We start from the raw sequence: 20513 nt of genomic DNA on the forward strand, positions 1-20513 counted from the left end.
GATTCCCCGCCTCTGATTCGCCAGGTATGATTCCCCGCCTCTTATTCCCCGCCTCTGATTCCACATCTCTGATTCACCACCTCTGATTCCCCGCGTCTGATTCCCTGCCTCTGATTCCCCATCTCTGATTCCCCATCTCTGATTCCCCAATTCTGATTCCCCTCCTCTGATTCCCCGTGTTTGATTCCCTGCCTCTGATTCCCGGCCTCTGATTCCCCATCTCTGATTCACCGCCTTTGATTCGCCACCTCTGATTCGCCATATCTGATTCCCCGCCTCTGTTTCCCCGCCTCTGATTCCCCGCCTCTGATTCCCCGCCCCTGTTTCCCCATATCTGATTCCCTGCCTCTGATTCCCCAACTTTGATTCCCAGCCTCTGATTCCCCAGCTCTGATTCCCCGCCTCTGATTCCCCGTGTTTGATTCCCTGCCTCTGATTCCCCGCCTCTGATTCCCCATCTCTGATTCACCGCCTTTGATTCGCCACCTCTGATTCCCCATATCTGATTCCCCACCTCTGTTTCCCCGCCTCTGATTCCCCGCCTCTGATTCTCCATATCTCATTTCCCGCCTCTGATTCCCCACCTCTGATTCCCGGCCTCTTATTCCCAGCATCTGATTCCAGGCCTCTGATTCCCGGCCTCTGACTCCCAGCTTCTGATTCTGATTCCCTGCCTCTGATTCCCCATCTCTGATTCCGCACATCTGATTACCTGCCTCTGATTCCCCACCTCTGATTCCCCATATCTGATTCCCCGCCTCTGTTTCCACGCCTCTGACTCCCCACCTCTGATTCCCCATATCTGATTCCCCAGCTCTGATTTCCCGCCTCTGATTCCCCGCATCCGATTCCCCATATCTGATTCCCCGCCTCTGTTTCCCCGCCCCTGATTCCCCGCCTCTGTTTCCCCATATCTGATTCCCCGCCTCTGTTTCCCCGCCCCTGATTCCCCGCCTCTGTTTCCCCATATCTGATTCCCCGCCTCTGATTCCCAACTATGATTCCCCGCTTCTGATTCCCCAGCTCTGATTCCCTGCCTCTGATTCCCCGCGTCTGATTCCCTGCCTCTGATTCCCCATCTCTGATTCCCCATCTCTGATTCCCCAATTCTGATTCCCCTCCTCTGATTCCCCGTGTTTGATTCCCTGCCTCTGATTCCCGGCCTCTGATTCCCCATCTCTGATTCACCGCCTTAGATTCGCCACCTCTGATTCGCCATATCTGATTCCCCGCCTCTGTTTCCCCGCCTCTGATTCCCCGCCTCTTATTCCCCATATCTCATTCCCCGCCTCTGAATCCCCATCTCTGATTCCCGGACTCTGATTCCCCACCTCTGATTTCCGGCCTCTTATTCCCGGCATCTGATTCCGGCCTCTGATTCCCGGCATCTGATTCCCTGCTTCTGATTCTGATTCCCTGCCTTTGATTCCCCATCTCTGATTCCGCACATCTGATTCCCTGCCTCTGATTCCCCATCTCTGATTCCCCATATCTGATTCCCCGCCTCTGTTTCCCCGCCTCTGATTCCCCGCCTCTGTTTCCCAATATCTAAGTCCCGGCCTCTGATTCCCCAGCTCTGATTCCCCGCCTCTGATTCCCCGCATCTGATTCCCTGCATCTGACTCCAAGCCTCTGATTACCTGCCTCTGATTCCCAACCTCTGAATCCCCACCTCTGATTCCCCATATCTGATTCCCAGCCTCTGTTTCCCCGCCTCTGATTCCCCGCCTCTGTTTCCCCATATCTGATTCCCGGCCTCTGATTCCCGGCCTCTGATTCCCCGCCTCTGATTCCCTGCCTCTGATTCCCCATCTCCGATTCCGCACATCTGATTCCCTGCCTCTGATTCCCCGCCTCTGATTCCCCGCCTCTGATTCCCTGCCTCTGATTCCCAACCTCTGATTCCCCACCTCTGATTCCCCGTGTTTGATTCCCCGCCTCTGTTTCCCCGCCTCTGATTCCCCGCCTCTGATTCCCCAACTCTAATTCCCCGCCTCTGATTCCCCATATATGATTCCCCGCCTCTGTTTCCCCGCCTCTGATTCCCCGCCCCTGTTTCCCCATATCTGATTCCCTGCCTCTGATTCCCCAACTTTGATTCCCAGCCTCTGATTCCCCAGCTCTGATTCCCCGCCTCTGATTCCCCGTGTTTGATTCCCTGCCTCTGATTCCCCGCCTCTGATTCCCCGCCTCTGATTCCCTGCCTCTGATTCCCAACCTCTGATTCCCCACCTCTGATTCCCCGTGTTTGATTCCCCGCCTCTGTTTCCCCACCTCTGATTCCCCGCCTCTGATTCCCCAACTCTAATTCCCCGCCTCTGATTCCCCATATATGATTCCCCGCCTCTGTTTCCCCGCCTCTGATTCCCCGCCCCTGTTTCCCCATATCTGATTCCCTGCCTCTGATTCCCCAACTTTGATTCCCAGCCTCTGATTCCCCAGCTCTGATTCCCCGCCTCTGATTCCCCGTGTTTGATTCCCTGCCTCTGATTCCCCGCCTCTGATTCCCCATCTCTGATTCACCGCCTTTGATTCGCCACCTCTGATTCCCCATATCTGATTCCCCACCTCTGTTTCCCCGCCTCTGATTCCCCGCCTCTGATTCTCCATATCTCATTTCCCGCCTCTGATTCCCCACCTCTGATTCCCGGCTTCTTATTCCCAGCATCTGATTCCAGGCCTCTGATTCCCGGCCTCTGACTCTCCGCTTCTGATTCTGATTCCCTGCCTCTGATTCCCCATCTCTGATTCCGCACATCTGATTACCTGCCTCTGATTCCCCACCTCTGATTCCCCATATCTGATTCCCCGCCTCTGTTTCCACGCCTCTGATTCCCCATCTCTGATTCCCATATCTGATTCCCCAGCTCTGATTTCCCGCCTCTGATTCCCCGCATCCGATTCCACATATCTGATTCCCCGCCTCTGTTTCCCCGCCCCTGATTCCCCGCCTCTGTTTCCCCATATCTGATTCCACGCCTCTGTTTCCCCGCCCCTGATTCCCCGCCTCTGTTTCCCCATATCTGATTCCCCGCCTCTGATTCCCAACTATGATTCCCCGCCTCTGATTCCCCAGCTCTGATTCCCTGCCTCTGATTCCCCGCGTCTGATTCCCTGCCTCTGATTCCCCATCCCTAATTCCCCATCTCTGATTCCCCAATTCTGATTCCCCTCCTCTGATTCCCCGTGTTTGATTCCCTGCATCTGATTCCCGGCCTCTGATTCCCCATCTCTGATTCACCGCCTTAGATTCGCCACCTCTGATTCGCCATATCTGATTCCCCGCCTCTGTTTCCCCGCCTCTGATTCCCCGCCTCTTATTCCCCATATCTCATTCCCCGCCTCTGAATCCCCATCTCTGATTCCCGGACTCTGATTCCCCACCTCTGATTTCCGGCCTCTTATTCCCGGCATCTGATTCCGGCGTCTGATTCCCGGCATCTGATTCCCTGCTTCTGATTCTGATTCCCTGCCTTTGATTCCCCAACTCTGATTCCGCACATCTGATTCCCTGCCTCTGATTCCCCATCTCTGATACCCCATATCTGATTCCCCGCCTCTGTTTCCCCGCCTCTGATTCCCCGCCTCTGTTTCCCAATATCTAAGACCCTGCCTCTGATTCCCCGCCTCTGATTCCCCGTGTTTGATTCCCTGCCTCTGATTCCCCGCCTCTGATTCCCCGCCTCTGATTCCCTGCCTCTGATTCCCAACCTCTGATTCCCCACCTCTGATTCCCCGTGTTTGATTCCCCGCCTCTGTTTCCCCACCTCTGATTCCCCGCCTCTGATTCCCCAACTCTAATTCCCCGCCTCTGATTCCCCATATATGATTCCCCGCCTCTGTTTCCCCGCCTCTGATTCCCCGCCCCTGTTTCCCCATATCTGATTCCCTGCCTCTGATTCCCCAACTTTGATTCCCAGCCTCTGATTCCCCAGCTCTGATTCCCCGCCTCTGATTCCCCGTGTTTGATTCCCTGCCTCTGATTCCCCGCCTCTGATTCCCCATCTCTGATTCACCGCCTTTGATTCGCCACCTCTGATTCCCCATATCTGATTCCCCACCTCTGTTTCCCCGCCTCTGATTCCCCGCCTCTGATTCTCCATATCTCATTTCCCGCCTCTGATTCCCCACCTCTGATTCCCGGCTTCTTATTCCCAGCATCTGATTCCAGGCCTCTGATTCCCGGCCTCTGACTCCCCGCTTCTGATTCTGATTCCCTGCCTCTGATTCCCCATCTCTGATTCCGCACATCTGATTACCTGCCTCTGATTCCCCACCTCTGATTCCCCATATCTGATTCCCCGCCTCTGTTTCCACGCCTCTGATTCCCCATCTCTGATTCCCATATCTGATTCCCCAGCTCTGATTTCCCGCCTCTGATTCCCCGCATCCGATTCCACATATCTGATTCCCCGCCTCTGTTTCCCCGCCCCTGATTCCCCGCCTCTGTTTCCCCATATCTGATTCCACGCCTCTGTTTCCCCGCCCCTGATTCCCCGCCTCTGTTTCCCCATATCTGATTCCCCGCCTCTGATTCCCAACTATGATTCCCCGCCTCTGATTCCCCAGCTCTGATTCCCTGCCTCTGATTCCCCGCGTCTGATTCCCTGCCTCTGATTCCCCATCTCTAATTCCCCATCTCTGATTCCCCAATTCTGATTCCCCTCCTCTGATTCCCCGTGTTTGATTCCCTGCATCTGATTCCCGGCCTCTGATTCCCCATCTCTGATTCACCGCCTTAGATTCGCCACCTCTGATTCGCCATATCTGATTCCCCGCCTCTGTTTCCCCGCCTCTGATTCCCCGCCTCTTATTCCCCATATCTCATTCCCCGCCTCTGAATCCCCATCTCTGATTCCCGGACTCTGATTCCCCACCTCTGATTTCCGGCCTCTTATTCCCGGCATCTGATTCCGGCGTCTGATTCCCGGCATCTGATTCCCTGCTTCTGATTCTGATTCCCTGCCTTTGATTCCCCAACTCTGATTCCGCACATCTGATTCCCTGCCTCTGATTCCCCATCTCTGATACCCCATATCTGATTCCCCGCCTCTGTTTCCCCGCCTCTGATTCCCCGCCTCTGTTTCCCAATATCTAAGACCCTGCCTCTGATTCCCCGCCTCTGATTCCCCGCCTCCGATTCCCTGCCTCTGATTCCCCATCTCCGATTCCGCACATCTGATTCCCTGCCTCTAATTCCCCGCCTCTGATTCCCCGCCTCTGATTCCCCGTGTTTGATTCCCCGCCTCTGTTTCCCCGCCTCTGATTCCCCGCCTCTGATTCCCCAACTCTAATTCCCCGCCTCTGATTCCCCATATATGATTCCCCGCCTCTGTTTCCCCGCCTCTGATTCCCCGCCCCTGTTTCCCCATATCTGATTCCCTGCCTCTGATTCCCCAACTTTGATTCCCAGCCTCTGATTCCCCAGCTCTGATTCCCCGCCTCTGATTCCCCGTGTTTGATTCCCTGCCTCTGATTCCCCGCCTCTGATTCCCCATCTCTGATTCACCGCCTTTGATTCGCCACCTCTGATTCCCCATATCTGATTCCCCACCTCTGTTTCCCCGCCTCTGATTCCCCGCCTCTGATTCTCCATATCTCATTTCCCGCCTCTGATTCCCCACCTCTGATTCCCGGCCTCTTATTCCCAGCATCTGATTCCAGGCCTCTGATTCCCGGCCTCTGACTCCCCGCTTCTGATTCTGATTCCCTGCCTCTGATTCCCCATCTCTGATTCCGCACATCTGATTACCTGCCTCTGATTCCCCACCTCTGATTCCCCATATCTGATTCCCCGCCTCTGTTTCCACGCCTCTGATTCCCCACCTCTGATTCCCCATATCTGATTCCCCAGCTCTGATTTCCCGCCTCTGATTCCCCGCATCCGATTCCCCATATCTGATTCCCCGCCTCTGTTTCCCCGCCCCTGATTCCCCGCCTCTGTTTCCCCATATCTGATTCCCCGCCTCTGATTCCCAACTATGATTCCCCGCCTCTGATTCCCCAGCTCTGATTCCCTGCCTCTGATTCCCCGCGTTCTATTCCCTGCCTCTGATTCCCCGCCTGTGATTCCCCATCTATGATTCACCACCTCTGATTCCCCACCACTGATTCCCCATATCTAATTCCCCGCCTCTGTTTGCCCGCCTCTGATTCCCCGCCTCTGTTTCCCCATATCTGATTCCCCGCCTCTGAATCCCCAACTCTGATTCCCTGCCTCTGATTCCCCAGCTTAATTCCCCGCCTTTGATTCCCCCCGTCTGATTCCCAACCTCTGAATCCTGGTGTCTGATAACCTGCCAATGATTCCTCGCCACTGATTCCCCATCTCAGATTCACCGCCTCTGATTCCCCACCTCTGATTCCCCATCTCTGATTCCGCACATCCGATTCGCTGGCTCTGATTCACCGACTCTGATTCCTCACCTCTGATTCCCCAGCTCTGATTCCCCGCCTCTGATTCCCCAACTCTGATTCCCCGCCTCTGATTCCACAGCTCTGATTCCCCGCCTCTGATTCCCCGTGTTTGATCCCCTGCCTCTGATTCCCCGCCTCTGATTCCCCATCTCTGATTCACCGCCTTTGATTCGCCACCTCTGATTCCCCATATCTGATTCCTCGCCACTGTTTCCCCGCCTCTGATTCCCCGCCTCTGATTCCCCATATCTCATTCCCCGCCTCTGATTCGCCAGCTATGATTCCCCGCCTCTGATTCCCCGCGTCTGATTCCCTGCCTCTGATTCCCCGCCTCTGTTTCCACATCTCTGATTCACCACCTCTGATTCCCCGCGTCTGATTCCCCGCATCTGATTCCCCATCTCTGATTCCCCATCTCTGATTCCCCAATTCTGATTCCCCGCCTCTGATTCCCCAGCTCTGATTCCTCGCCTCTGATTCCCTTCCTCTGATTCCCAACATCTGATTCCCCACCTCTGATTTCCCATATTGATTCCCTGCGTCTGATTCCCCGCCTCTGATTCCCCAACTCTGATTCCCCGCCTCTGATTCCCCAGCTCAGATTCCCCACCTCTGATTCCCCGTGTTTGATTCCCTGCCTCTGATTCCCGGCCTCTGATTCCACATCTCTGATTCACCGCCTTTGATTCGCCACCTCTGATTCCCCATATCTGATTCCCCGCCTCTGTTTCCCCGCCTCTGATTCCCCGCCTCTGATTCCCCATATCTCATTCCCCGACTCTGAATCCCCATCTCTGATTCCCGGACTCTGATTCCCCACCTCTGATTCCAGGCCTCTTATTCCCGGCATCTGATTCCGGCCTCTGATTCCCGGCCTCTGATTCCCTGCTTCTGATTCTGATTCCCTGCCTCTGATTCCCCATCTCTGATTCCGCACATCTGATTCCCTGCCTCTGATTCCCCACCTCTGATTCCCCATATCTGACTCCCCGCCTCTGTTTCCCCGCCTCTGATTCCCCGCCTCTGTTTCCCAATATCTAAGTCCCCGCCTTTGATTCCCCAACTCTGATTCCCCACCTCTGATTCCCCAGCTCTGATTCCCCGCCTCTGATTCCCCGCATCTGATTCCCTGCATCTGATTCCAAGCCTCTGATTCCCTGCCTCTGATTCCCAACCTCTGATTCCCCACCTCTGATTCCCCATATCTGATTCCCCGCCTCTGTTTCCCCGCCTCTGATTCCCCACCTCTGTTTCCCCATATCTGATTCCCGGCCTCTGATTCCCCGCCTCTGATTCCCCGCCCCTGAATCCCTGCCTCTGATTCCCCATCTCCGATTCCGCACATCTGATTCCCTGCCTCTGATTCCCCGCCTCTGATTCCCCGTCTCTGATTCCCTGCCTCTGATTCCCAACCTCTGATTCCCCACCTCTGATTCCCCATATCTGATTCCCCGCCTCTGTTTCCCCGCCTCTGATTCCCCTCCTCTGATTCCCCAACTCTAATTCCCCACCTCTGATTCCCCAGCTCTGATTCCCCGTGTTTGATTCCCTGCCTCTGATTCCCTGCCCTGATTCCCCATCTCTGTTTCACCGCCTTTGATTTGTCACCTCTGATTCCCCATATCTGATTCCCCGCCTCTGTTTCCCCGCCCCTGATTCCCTGCCTCTGATTCCCAACCTCTGATTCCACACCTCAGATTCCCCATATCTGATTCCCCGCCTCTGTTTCCCCGCCTCTGATTCCCTGCCCCTGTTTCCCCATATCTGATTCCCTGCCTCTGATTCCCCAACTATGATTCCCCGCCTCTGATTCCCCAGCTCTGATTCCCCGCCTCTGATTTCCCGTGTTTGATTCCCTGCCTCTGATTCCCCGCCTCTGATTCCCCATCTCTGATTCACCGCCTTTGATTCGCCACCTCTGATTCCACATATCTGATTCCCTGCCTCTGATTCCCCATCTCCGATTCCGCACATCTGATTCCCTGCCTCTGATTCCCCGCCTCTGATTCCCCGCCTCTGATTCCCTGCCTCTGATTCCCAACCTCTGATTCCCCACCTCTGATTCCCCGTGTTTGATTCCCCGCCTGTTTCCCCGCCTCTGATTCCCCGCCTCTGATTCCCCAACTCTAATTCCCCGCCTCTGATTCCCCATATCTGATTCACCGCCTCTGTTTCCCCGCCTCTGATTCCCCGCCCCTGTTTCCCCATATCTGATTCCCTGCCTCTGATTCCCCAAATTTGATTCCCAGCCTCTGATTCCCCAGCTCTGATTCCCCGCCTCTGATTCCCCGTGTTTGATTCCCTGCCTCTGATTCCCCGCCTCTGATTCCCCATCTCTGATTCACCGCCTTTGATTCGCCACCTCTGATTCCCCATATCTGATTCCCCACCTCTCTTTCCCCGCCTCTTATTCCCCGCCTCTGATTCTCCATATCTCATTCCCCGCCTCTGAATGCCCATCTCTGATTCCCGGACTCTGATTCCCCACCTCTGATTCCCGGCCTCTTATTCCCAGCATCTGATTCCAGGCCTCTGATTACCGGCCTCTGACTCCCCGCTTCTGATTCTGATTCCCTGCCTCTGATTCCCCATCTCTGATTCCGCACATCTGATTACCTGCCTCTGATTCCCCACCTCTGATTCCCCATATCTGATTCCCCGTCTCTGTTTCCACGCCTCTGATTCCCCACCTCTGATTCCCCATATCTGATTCCCCAGCTCTGATTTCCCGCCTCTGATTCCCCGCATCCGATTCCCCATATCTGATTCCCCGCCTCTGCTTCCCCACCCCTGATTCCCCGCCTCTGTTTCCCCATATCTGATTCCCCGCCTCTGATTCCCAACTATGATTCCCCGCCTCTGATTCACCAGCTCTGATTCCCTGCCTCTGATTCCCCGCGTTCTATTCCCTGCCTCTGATTCCCCGCCTGTGATTCCCCATCTATGATTCACCACCTCTGATTCCCCACCACTGATTCCCCATATCTAATTCCCCGCCTCTGTTTGCCCGCCTCTGATTCCCCGCCTCTGTTTCCCCATATCTGATTCCCCGCCTCCGAATCCCCAACTCTGATTCCCTGCCTCTGATTCCCCAGCTTCATTCCCCGCCTTTGATTCCCCCCGTCTGATTCCCAGCCTCTGAATCCTCGTGTCTGATAACCTGCCTCTGATTCCTCGCCACTGATTCCCCATCTCAGATTCACCGCCTCTGATTCCCCACCTCTGATTCCCCATCTCTGATTCCGCACATCCGATTCGCTGGCTCTGATTCCCCGACTCTGATTCCCCACCTCTGATTCCCCAGCTCTGATTCCCCGCCTCTGATTCCCCAACTCTGATTCCCCGCCTCTGATTCCACAGCTCTGATTCCCCGCCTCTGATTCCCCGTGTTTGATCCCCTGCCTCTGATTCCCCGCCTCTGTTTCCCCATCTCTGATTCACCGCCTTTGATTCGCCACCTCTGATTCCCCATATCTGATTCCTCGCCACTGTTTCCCCGCCTCTGATTCCCCGCCTCTGATTCCCCATATCTCATTCCCCGCCTCTGATTCACCAGCTATGATTCCCCGCCTCTGATTCCCCGCGTCTGATTCCCTGCCTCTGATTCCCCGCCTCTGATTCCACATCTCTGATTCACCACCTCTGATTCCCCGCGTCTGATTCCCCGCCTCTGATTCCCCATCTCTGATTCCCCATCTCTGATTCCCCAATTCTGATTCCCCGCCTCTGATTCCCCAGCTCTGATTCCTCGCCTCTGATTCCCTTCCTCTGATTCCCAACCTCTGATTCCCCACCTCTGATTTCCCATATTGATTCCCTGCGTCTGATTCCCCGCCTCTGATTCCCCAACTCTGATTCCCCGCCTCTGATTCCCCAGCTCTGATTCCCCACCTCTGATTCCCCGTGTTTGATTCCCTGCCTCTGATTGCCGGCCTCTGATTCCCCATGTCTGATTCACCGCCTTCGATTCGCCACCTCTGTTTCCCCATATCTGATTCCCCGCCTCTGTTTCCCCGCCTCTGATTCCCCGCCTCTGATTCCCCATATCTCATTCCCCGCCTCTGAATCCCCATCTCTGATTCCCGGACTCTGATTCCCCACCTCTGATTCCCGGCCTCTTATTCCTGGCATCTGATTCCGGCCTCTGATTCCCGGCCTCTGATTCCCTGCTTCTGATTCTGATTCCCTGCCTCTGATTCCCCATCTCTGATTCCGCACATCTGATTCCCTGCCTCTGATTCCCCACCTCTGATTCCCCATATCTGACTCCCCGCCTCTGTTTCCCCGCCTCTGATTCCCCGCCTCTGTTTCCCAATATCTAAGTCCCCGCCTCTGATTCCCCAACTCTGATTCCCCACCTCTGATTCCCCAGCTCTGATTCCCCGCCTCTGATTCCCCGCATCTGCTTCCCTGCATCTGATTCCAAGCCTCTGATTCCCTGCCTCTGATTCCCAACCTCTGATTCCCCACCTCTGATTCCCCATATCTGATTCCCCGCCTCTGTTTCCCCGCCTCTGATTCCCCACCTCTGTTTCCCCATATCTGATCCCCTGCCTCTGATTCCCCGCCTCTGATTCCCCATCTCTGATTCACCGCCTTTGATTCGCCACCTCTGATTCCCCATATCTGATTCCTCGCCACTGTTTCCCCGCCTCTGATTCCCCGCCTCTGATTCCCCATATCTCATTCCCCGCCTCTGATTCGCCAGCTATGATTCCCCGCCTCTGATTCCCCACGTCTGATTCCCTGCCTCTGATTCCCCGCCTCTGATTCCACATCTCTGATTCACCACCTCTGATTCCCCGCGTCTGATTCCCCGCCTCTGATTCCCCATCTCTGATTCCCCATCTCTGATTCCCCAATTCTGATTCCCCGCCTCTGATTCCCCAGCTCTGATTCCTCGCCTCTGATTCCCTTCCTCTGATTCCCAACCTCTGATTCCCCACCTCTGATTTCCCATATTGATTCCCTGCGTCTGATTCCCCGCCTCTGATTCCCCAACTCTGATTCCCCGCCTCTGATTCCCCAGCTCTGATTCCCCGCCTCTGATTCCCCGTGTTTGATTCCCTGCCTCTGATTCCCGGCCTCTGATTCCCCATCTCTGATTCACCGCCTTTGATTCGCCACCTCTGATTCCCCATATCTGATTCCCCGCCTCTGTTTCCCCGCCTCTGATTCCCCGCCTCTGATTCCCCATATCTCATTCCACGCCTCTGAATCCCCATCTCTGATTCCCGGACTCTGATTCCCCACCTCTGATTCCCTGCCTCTGATTCCCCACCTCTGATTCCCCATATCTGACTCCCCGCCTCTGTTTCCCCGCCTCTGATTCCCCGCCTCTGTTTCCCAATATCTAAGTCCCCGCCTCTGATTCCCCAACTCTGATTCCCCACCTCTGATTCCCCAGCTCTGATTCCCCGCCTCTGATTCCCCGCATCTGATTCCCTGCATCTGATTCCAAGCCTCTGATTCCCTGCCTCTGATTCCCAACCTCTGATTCCCCACCTCTGATTCCCCATATCTGATTCCCCGCCTCTGTTTCCCCGCTTCTGATTCCCCACCTCTGTTTCCCCATATCTGATTCCCGGCCTCTGATTCCCCGCCTCTGAATCCCCGCCCCTGAATCCCTGCCTCTGATTCCCCATCTCCGATTCCGCACATCTGATTCCCTGCCTCTGATTCCCCGCCTCTGATTCCCCGTCTCTGATTCCCTGCCTCTGATTCCCAACCTCTGATTCCACACCTCTGATTCCCCATATCTGATTCCCCGCCTCTGTTTCCCCGCCTCTGATTCCCCTCCTCTGATTCCCCAACTCTAATTCCCCACCTCTGATTCCCCAGCTCTGATTCCCCGTGTTTGATTCCCTGCCTCTGATTCCCTGCCCTGATTCCCCATCTCTGTTTCACCGCCTTTGATTCGCCACCTCTGATTCCCCATATCTGATTCCCCGCCTCTGTTTCCCCGCCTCTGATACCCTGCCTCTGATTCCCAACCTCTGATTCCACACCTCTGATTCCCCATATCTGATTCCCCGCCTCTGTTTCCCCGCCTCTGATTCCCTGCCCCTGTTTCCCCATATCTGATTCCCTGCCTCTGATTCCCCAACTCTGATTCCCCGCCTCTGATTACCCAGCTCTGATTCCCCGCCTCTTATTTCCCGTGCTCCACTGATGCTCCTCTGATGCTCCACTGATGCTCCTCTGATGCTCCTCTGATGCTCCTCTGATGCTCCTCTGATGCTCCTCTGATGCTCCTCTGATGATCCTCTGATGCTCCTCTGATGCTCCTCTGTTGCTCCTCTGATGCTCCTCTGATGCTCCTCTGATGCTCCTCTGATGCTCCTCTGATGCTCCTCTGATGCTCCTCTGATGCTCCTATGATGCCCCTGCTCCTGCACCTGCTCCTGCTCCTGCTCCTGCTCCTGCTCCTGCTCCTGCTCCTGCTCCTGCTCCTCTGATGCTCCTCTGATGCTCCTCTGATGCTCCTCTGATGCTCCTCTGATGCTCCTCTGATGCACCTCTGACGCTCCTCTGATGCTCCTCTGATGCTCTTCTGATGCTCCTCAGATGCTCCTCTAATGCTCCTCTGATGCTCCTCTGATGCTCCTCTGATGCTCCTGTGATGCTCCTCTGATGCTCCTCTGATTCTCCTCTGATGCTCCTGTGATGCTCCTCTGATGCTCCTCTGACGCTCCACTGATGCTCCTCTGATGCTCTTCTGATGCTCCACTGATGCTCCTCTGTTGCTCCTCTGATGCTCCTCTGATGCTACACTGATGCTCCTCTGATGCTCCTCTGATGCTCCTCTGATGCTCCTCTGATGCTCCTCTGATGCTCCTCTGAGGCTCCTCTGAGGCTCCTCTGGGGCTCCTCTGAGGCTCCTCTGATGCTCCTCTGATGCTCCTCTGATGCTCCTGCTCCTGCTCCTGCTCCTGCTCCTGCTCCTCTGATGCTCCTCTGATGCTCCTGCTCCTGCTCCTGCTCCTGCTCCTGCTCCTGCTCCTGCTCCTGCTCCTGCTCCTGCTCCGCTGATGCTCCTCTGATGCTCCTGCTCCTGCACCTGCTCCTGCACCTGCTCCTGCTCCTGCTCCTGCTCCTGCTCCTGCTCCTGCTCCACTGATGCTCCTCTGATGCTCCTCTGATGCTCCTCTGATGCTCCTCCGATGCTCCTCTGATGCTCCTCTGATGCTCCACTGATGCTCCTCTGATGCTCCTCTGATGCTCCTCTGATGCTCCTCTGATGCTCCTCTGATGCTCCACTGATGCTCCACTGATGCTGCTCTGGTGCTCCTCTGATGCTCCTCTGATGCTCCTGTGATGCTCCTGTGATGCTCCTCTGATGCTCCTCTGATGCTCCTCTGATGCCCCTCTGATGCTCCTCTGATCCTCCTCTGATGCTCCTCTGAGGCTCCTCTGATGCTCCTCTGATGCTCCTCTGATGCTCCTCTGATGCTCCTCTGATGCTCCTCTGATGCTCCTCTGATGCTCCTCTGATGCTCCTCTGAGGCTCCTCTGATGCTCCTCTGATGCTCCTCTGATGCTCCTCTGAGGCTCCTCTGATGCTCCTCTGATGCTCCTCTGATGCTCCTACTCCTGCTCCTGCTCCTGCTCCTGCTCCCCTGATGCTCCTCTGATGCTCCTGCTCCTGCTCCTGCTCCTGCTCCTGATCCTGCTCCTGCTCCTCTGATGCTCCTCTGATGCTCCTGCTCCTGCACCTGCTCCTGCTCCTGCTCCTGCTCCTGCTCCTGCTCCTGCTCCTGCTCCTGCTCCTCTGATGCTCCTCTGATGCTCCTCTGATGCTCCTCTGATGCTCCTCTGAGGCTCCTCTGAGGCTCCTCTGAGGCTCCTCTGATGCTCCTCTGATGCTCCTCTGATGCTCCTCTGAGGCTCCTCTGAGGCTCCTCTGGGGCTCCTCTGAGGCTCCTCTGATGCTCCTCTGATGCTCCTCTGATGCTCCTCTGATGCTCCTCTGATGCTCCTGCACCTGCTCCTGCTCCTTTGATGCTCCACTGATGCTCCTCTGATGCTCCTGCTCCTGCTCCTGCTCCTGCTCCTGCTCCCCTGATGCTCCTCTGATGCTCCTGCTCCTGCTCCTGCTCCTGCTCCTGATCCTGCTCCTGCTCCTCTGATGCTCCTCTGATGCTCCTGCTCCTGCACCTGCTCCTGCTCCTGCTCCTGCTCCTGCTCCTGCTCCTGCTCCTCTGATGCTCCTCTGATGCTCTTCTGATGCTCCTCTGATGCTCCTCTGAGGCTCCTCTGAGGCTCCTCTGAGGCTCCTCTGATGCTCCTCTGATGCTCCTCTGATGCTCCTCTGATGCTCCTCTGAGGCTCCTCTGAGGCTCCTCTGGGGCTCCTCTGAGACTCCTCTGATGCTCCTCTGATGCTCCTCTGATGCTCCTCTGATGCTCCTCTGATGCTCCTGCACCTGCTCCTGCTCCTCTGATGCTCCTCTGATGCTCCTGCTCCTGCTCCTGCTCCTGCTCCTGATCCTGCTCCTGCTCCTCTGATGCTCCTCTGATGCTCCTGCTCCTGCACCTGCTCCTGCTCCTGCTCCTGCTCCTGCTCCTGCTCCTGCTCCTGCTCCTGCTCCTGCTCCTGCTCCTCTGATGCTCCTCTGATGCTCCTCTGATGCTCCTCTGATGCTCCTCTGATGCTCCTCTGATGCTCCTCTGATGCTCCTCTGATGCTCCTCTGATACTCCTCTGATGCTCCTCTGATGCTCCTATGATGCTCCTCTGATGCTCCTCTGATGCTCCACTGATGCTCCTCTGATGCTCCTCTGATGCTCCACTGATGCTCCTCTGATGCTCCTCTGATGCTCCTCTGATGCTCCTCTGATGCTCCTCTGATGCTCCTCTGATGCTCCTCTGATGCTCCTCTGATGCTCCTCTGATGCTCCTCTGATGCTGCTCTGATGCTCCACTGATGCTCCTCTGATGCTCCTCTGATGCTCCTCTGATGCTCCTCTGATGCTCCTCTGATGCTCCACTGATGCTCCACTGATGCTCCTCTGATGCTCCTCTGATGCTCCTCTGATGCTCCTCTGATGCTCCACTGATGCTCCTCTGATGCTCCTCTGATGCTGCTCTGATGCTCCTCTGATGCTGCTCTGATGCTCCACTGATGCTCCTCTGATGCTCCTCTGATGCTCCTCTGATGCTCCTCTGATGCTCCTCTGATGCTCCTCTGATGCTCCTCTGATGCTCCTCCGATGCTCCTCTGAGGCTCCTCTGATGCTTCTCTGATGCACCTCTGATGCTCCTCTGTTGCTCCTCTGATGCTTCTCTGTTGCTCCTCTGATGCTCCTCTGATGCTCCACTGATGCTCCTCTGATGCTACACTGATGCTCCTCTGATGCTCCTCTGATGCTCCTCTGATGCTCCTCTGATGCTCCTCTGATGCTCCTCTGATGCTCCTCTGTTGCTCCTCTGATGCTCCTCTGATGCTCCTCTGATGCTCCTCTGATGCTCCACTGATGCTCCACTGATGCTCCTCTGATACTCCTCTGATGCTCCTCTGATGCTCCTCTGATGCTCCTCTGATGCTCCTCTGATGCTCCTCTGATGCTCCTCTGATGCTCCTCTGATGCTCCTCTGATGCTCCTCTGATGCTCAACTGATGCTCCTCTGATGCTCCACTGATGCTACTCTGATGCTCCTCTGATGCTCCACTGATGCTCCTCTGATGCTCCTCTGATGCTCCTCTGTTGCTCCTCTGATGCTCCTCAGATGCTCCTCTGATGCTCCTCTGATGCTCCACTGATGCTCCACTGATGCTCCTCTGATGCTCCTCTGATGCTCCTCTGATGCTCCTCTGATGCTCCTCTGATGCTCCTCTGATGCTCCTCTGAGGCTCCTCTGATGCTCCTCTGATGCTCCTCTGATGCTCCTCTGATGCTCCTCTGTTGCTCCTCTGATGCTCCTCTAATGCTCCTCTGAAGCTCCTCTGACGCTCCTCTGACGCTCCTCTGACGCTCCTCTGATGCTCCTCTGATGCTCCTCTGATGCTCCTCTGATGCTCCTCTGATGCTCCTCTGTTGCTCCTCTGATGCTCCTGTGATGCTCCTCTGATGCTCCTCTGATGCTCCTCTGATGCTCCTCTGATGCTCCTCTGAGGCTCCTCTGATGCTCCTCTGATGCTCCTCTGATGCTCCTCTGTTGCTCCTCTGATGCTCCTCTGATGCTCCTCTGATGCTCCTCTGATGCTCCTCTGTTGCTCCTCTGATGCTCCTCTCATGCTCCTCTGATGCTCCTCTGATGCTCCTCTGATGCTCCTCTGATGCTCCTGACCCTGCTCCTGCTCCTCTGATGCTCCTCTGATGCTCCTCTGATGCTCCTGCTCCTGCTCCTGCTCCTGCTTCTCTGGTGCTCCTCTGATGCTCCTCTGATGCTCCTCTGATGCTCCTCTGATGCTCCTGTGATGCTCCTCTGATCCTCCTCTGATCCTCCTCTGATGCTCCTCTGATGCTCCTCTGATGCTCCTCTGATGCTCCACTGATGCTCCTCTGATGCTCCTCTGATGCTCCTCTGATGCTCCTCTGATGCTCCTCTGATGCTCCTCTGATGCTCCTCTGATGCTCCTCTGATGCTACACTGATGCTCCTCTGATGCTCTTCTGATGCTCCTCTGATGCTCCTCTGATGCTCCTCTGATGCTCCTCTGATGCTCCTCTGATGCTCCTCTGATGCTCCTCTGATGCTCCTCTGATGCTCCTCTGATGCTCCTCTGATGCTCCTCTGATGCTCCACTGATGCTCCTCTGATGCTCCTCTGATGCTCCTCTGATGCTCCTCTGATGCTCCACTGATGCTCCACTGATGCTCCTCTGATGCTCCGCTGATGCTCCTCTGTTGCTCCTCTGATGCTCCTCTGATGCTCCTCTGATGCTCCTCTGATGCTCCTGCTCCTTCTCCTGCTCCTCTGATGCTCCTCTGATGCTCCTCTGATGCTCCTGCTCCTGCTCCTGCTCCTGCTCCTGCTCCTCTGGTGCTCCTCTGATGCTCCTGCTCCTGTCCCTGCTCCTGCTCCTGCTCCTGCTCCTGCTCCTCTGATGCTCCTCTGATGCTCCTGCTCCTGCACCTGCTCCTGCTCCTGCTCCTGCTCCTGCACCTGCTCCTGCTCCTGCTCCTGCTCCTCTGATGCTCCTCTGATGCTCCTCTGATGCTCCTCAGATGCTCCTCTGATGCTCCTCTGATGCTCCTCTGATGCTCCACTGATGCTCCTGTGATGCTCCTCTGATGCTCCTCTGATGCTCCTCTGATGCTCCTCTGATGCTCCTCTGATGCTCCACTGATGCTCCTGTGATGCTCCTCTGATGCTCCTCTGATGCTCCTCCGATGCTCCTCTGATGCTCCACTGATGCTCCTCTGATGCTCCTCTGATGCTCCTCTGATGCTCCTCTGATGCTCCTCTGATGCTCCACTGATGCTCCTCTGATGCTCCTCTGATGCTCCTGCACCTGCTCCTGCTCCTGCTCCTGCTCCTGCTCCTGCTCCTGCTCCTGCTCCTGCTCCTCTGATGCTCCTCTGATGCTCCTCTGATGCTCCTCTGATGCTCCTCTGAGGCTCCTCTGAGGCTCCTCTGAGGCTCCTCTGATGCTCCTCTGATGCTCCTCTGATGCTCCTCTGATGCTCCTCTGATGCTCCTGCACCTGCTCCTGCTCCTCTGATGCTCCACTGATGCTCCTCTGATGCTCCTGCTCCTGCTCCTGCTCCTGCTCCTGCTCCCCTGATGCTCCTCTGATGCTCCTGCTCCTGCACCTGCTCCTGCTCCTGCTCCTGCTCCTGCTCCTGCTCCTGCTCCTGCTCCTGCTCCTCTGATGCTCCTCTGATGCTCCTCTGATGCTCCTCTGATGCTCCTCTGAGGCTCCTCTGAGGCTCCTCTGAGGCTCCTCTGATGCTCCTCTGATGCTCGTCTGATGCTCCTCTGATGCTCCTCTGAGGCTCCTCTGAGGCTCCTCTGGGGCTCCTCTGAGGCTCCTCTGATGCTCCTCTGATGCTCCTCTGATGCTCCTCTGATGCTCCTCTGATGCTCCTGCACCTGCTCCTGCTCCTCTGATGCTCCTCTGATGCTCCTCTGATGCTCCTGCTCCTGCTCCTGCTCCTGCTCCTGCTCCCCTGATGCTCCTCTGATGCTCCTGCTCCTGCTCCTGCTCCTGCTCCTGATCCTGCTCCTGCTCCTCTGATGCTCCTCTGATGCTCCTGCTCCTGCACCTGCTCCTGCTCCTGCTACTGCTCCTGCTCCTGCTCCTGCTCCTGCTCCTGCTCCTGCTCCTCTGATGCTCCTCTGATGCTCCTCTGATGCTCCTCTGATGCTCCTCTGATGCTCCTCTGATGCTCCTCTGATGCTCCTCTGATGCTCCTCTGATGCTCCTCTGATGCTCCTCTGATGCTCCTCTGATGCTCCTCTGATGCTCCACTGATGCTCCTCTGATGCTCCTCTGATGCTCCACTGATGCTCCTCTGATGCTCCTCTGATGCTCCTCTGATGCTCCTCTGATGCTCCTCTGATGCTCCTCTGATGCTCCTCTGATGCTCCTCTGATGCTCCTCTGATGCTCCTCTGATGCTGCTCTGATGCTCCACTGATGCTCCTCTGATGCTCCTCTGATGCTCCTCTGATGCTCCTCTGATGCTCCTCTGATGCTCCACTGATGCTCCACTGATGCTCCTCTGATGCTCCTCTGATGCTCCTCTGATGCTCCTCTGATGCTCCTCTGATGCTCCTCTGATGCTCCTCTGATGCTCCTCTGATGCTCCTCTGATGCTCCTCTGATGCTCCACTGATGCTCCTCTGATGCTCCTCTGATGCTCCTCTGATGCTCCTCTGATGCTCCTCTGATGCTCCTGCTCCTGCTCCTGCTCCTGCTCCTGCTCCCCTGATGCTCCTCTGATGCTCCTGATCCTGCTCCTGCTCCTGCTCCTGATCCTGCTCCTGCTCCTCTGATGCTCCTCTGATGCTCCTGCTCCTGCACCTGCTCCTGCTCCTGCTACTGCTCCTGCTCCTGCTCCTGCTCCTGCTCCTGCTCCTGCTCCTCTGATGCTCCTCTGATGCTCCTCTGATGCTCCTCTGATGCTCCTCTGATGCTCCTCTGATGCTCCTCTGATGCTCCTCTGATGCTCCTCTGATGCTCCTCTGATGCTCCTCTGATGCTCCTCTGATGCTCCTCTGATGCTCCTCTGATGCTCCACTGATGCTCCTCTGATGCTCCTCTGATGCTCCACTGATGCTCCTCTGATGCTCCTCTGATGCTCCTCTGATGCTCCTCTGATGCTCCTCTGATGCTCCTCTGATGCTCCTCTGATGCTCCTCTGATGCTCCTCTGATGCTGCTCTGATGCTCCACTGATGCTCCTCTGATGCTCCTCTGATGCTCCTCTGATGCTCCTCTGATGCTCCTCTGATGCTCCACTGATGCTCCACTGATGATCCTCTGATGCTCCTCTGATGCTCCTCTGATGCTCCTCTGATGCTCCTCTGATGCTCCTCTGATGCTCCTCTGATTCTCCTCTGATGCTGCTCTGATGCTCCTCTGATGCTGCTCTGATGCTCCACTGATGCTCCTCTGATGCTCCTCTGATGCTCCTCTGATGCTCCTCTGATGCTCCTCTGATGCTCCTCTGATGCTCCTCTGATGCTCCTCCGATGCTCCTCTGAGGCTCCTCTGATGCTTCTCTGATGCACCTCTGATGCTCCTCTGTTGCTCCTCTGATGCTTCTCTGTTGCTCCTCTGATGCTCCTCTGATGCTCCTCTGATGCTCCTCTGATGCTACACTGATGCTCCTCTGATGCTCCTCTGATGCTCCTCTGATGCTCCTCTGATGCTCCTCTGATGCTCCTCTGATGCTCCTCTGTTGCTCCTCTGATGCTCCTCTGATGCTCCTCTGATGCTCCTCTGATGCTCCACTGATGCTCCACTGATGCTCCTCTGATACTCCTCTGATGCTCCTCTGATGCTCCTCTGATGCTCCTCTGATGCTCCTCTGATGCTCCTCTGATGCTCCTCTGATGCTCCTCTGATGCTCAACTGATGCTCCTCTGATGCTCCACTGATGCTACTCTGATGCTCCTCTGATGCTCCACTGATGCTCCTCTGATGCT

Source organism: Narcine bancroftii, chromosome 7 (genome assembly GCF_036971445.1).
Source record: "Narcine bancroftii isolate sNarBan1 chromosome 7, sNarBan1.hap1, whole genome shotgun sequence".
NCBI classification, from domain to species: domain Eukaryota; kingdom Metazoa; phylum Chordata; class Chondrichthyes; order Torpediniformes; family Narcinidae; genus Narcine; species Narcine bancroftii.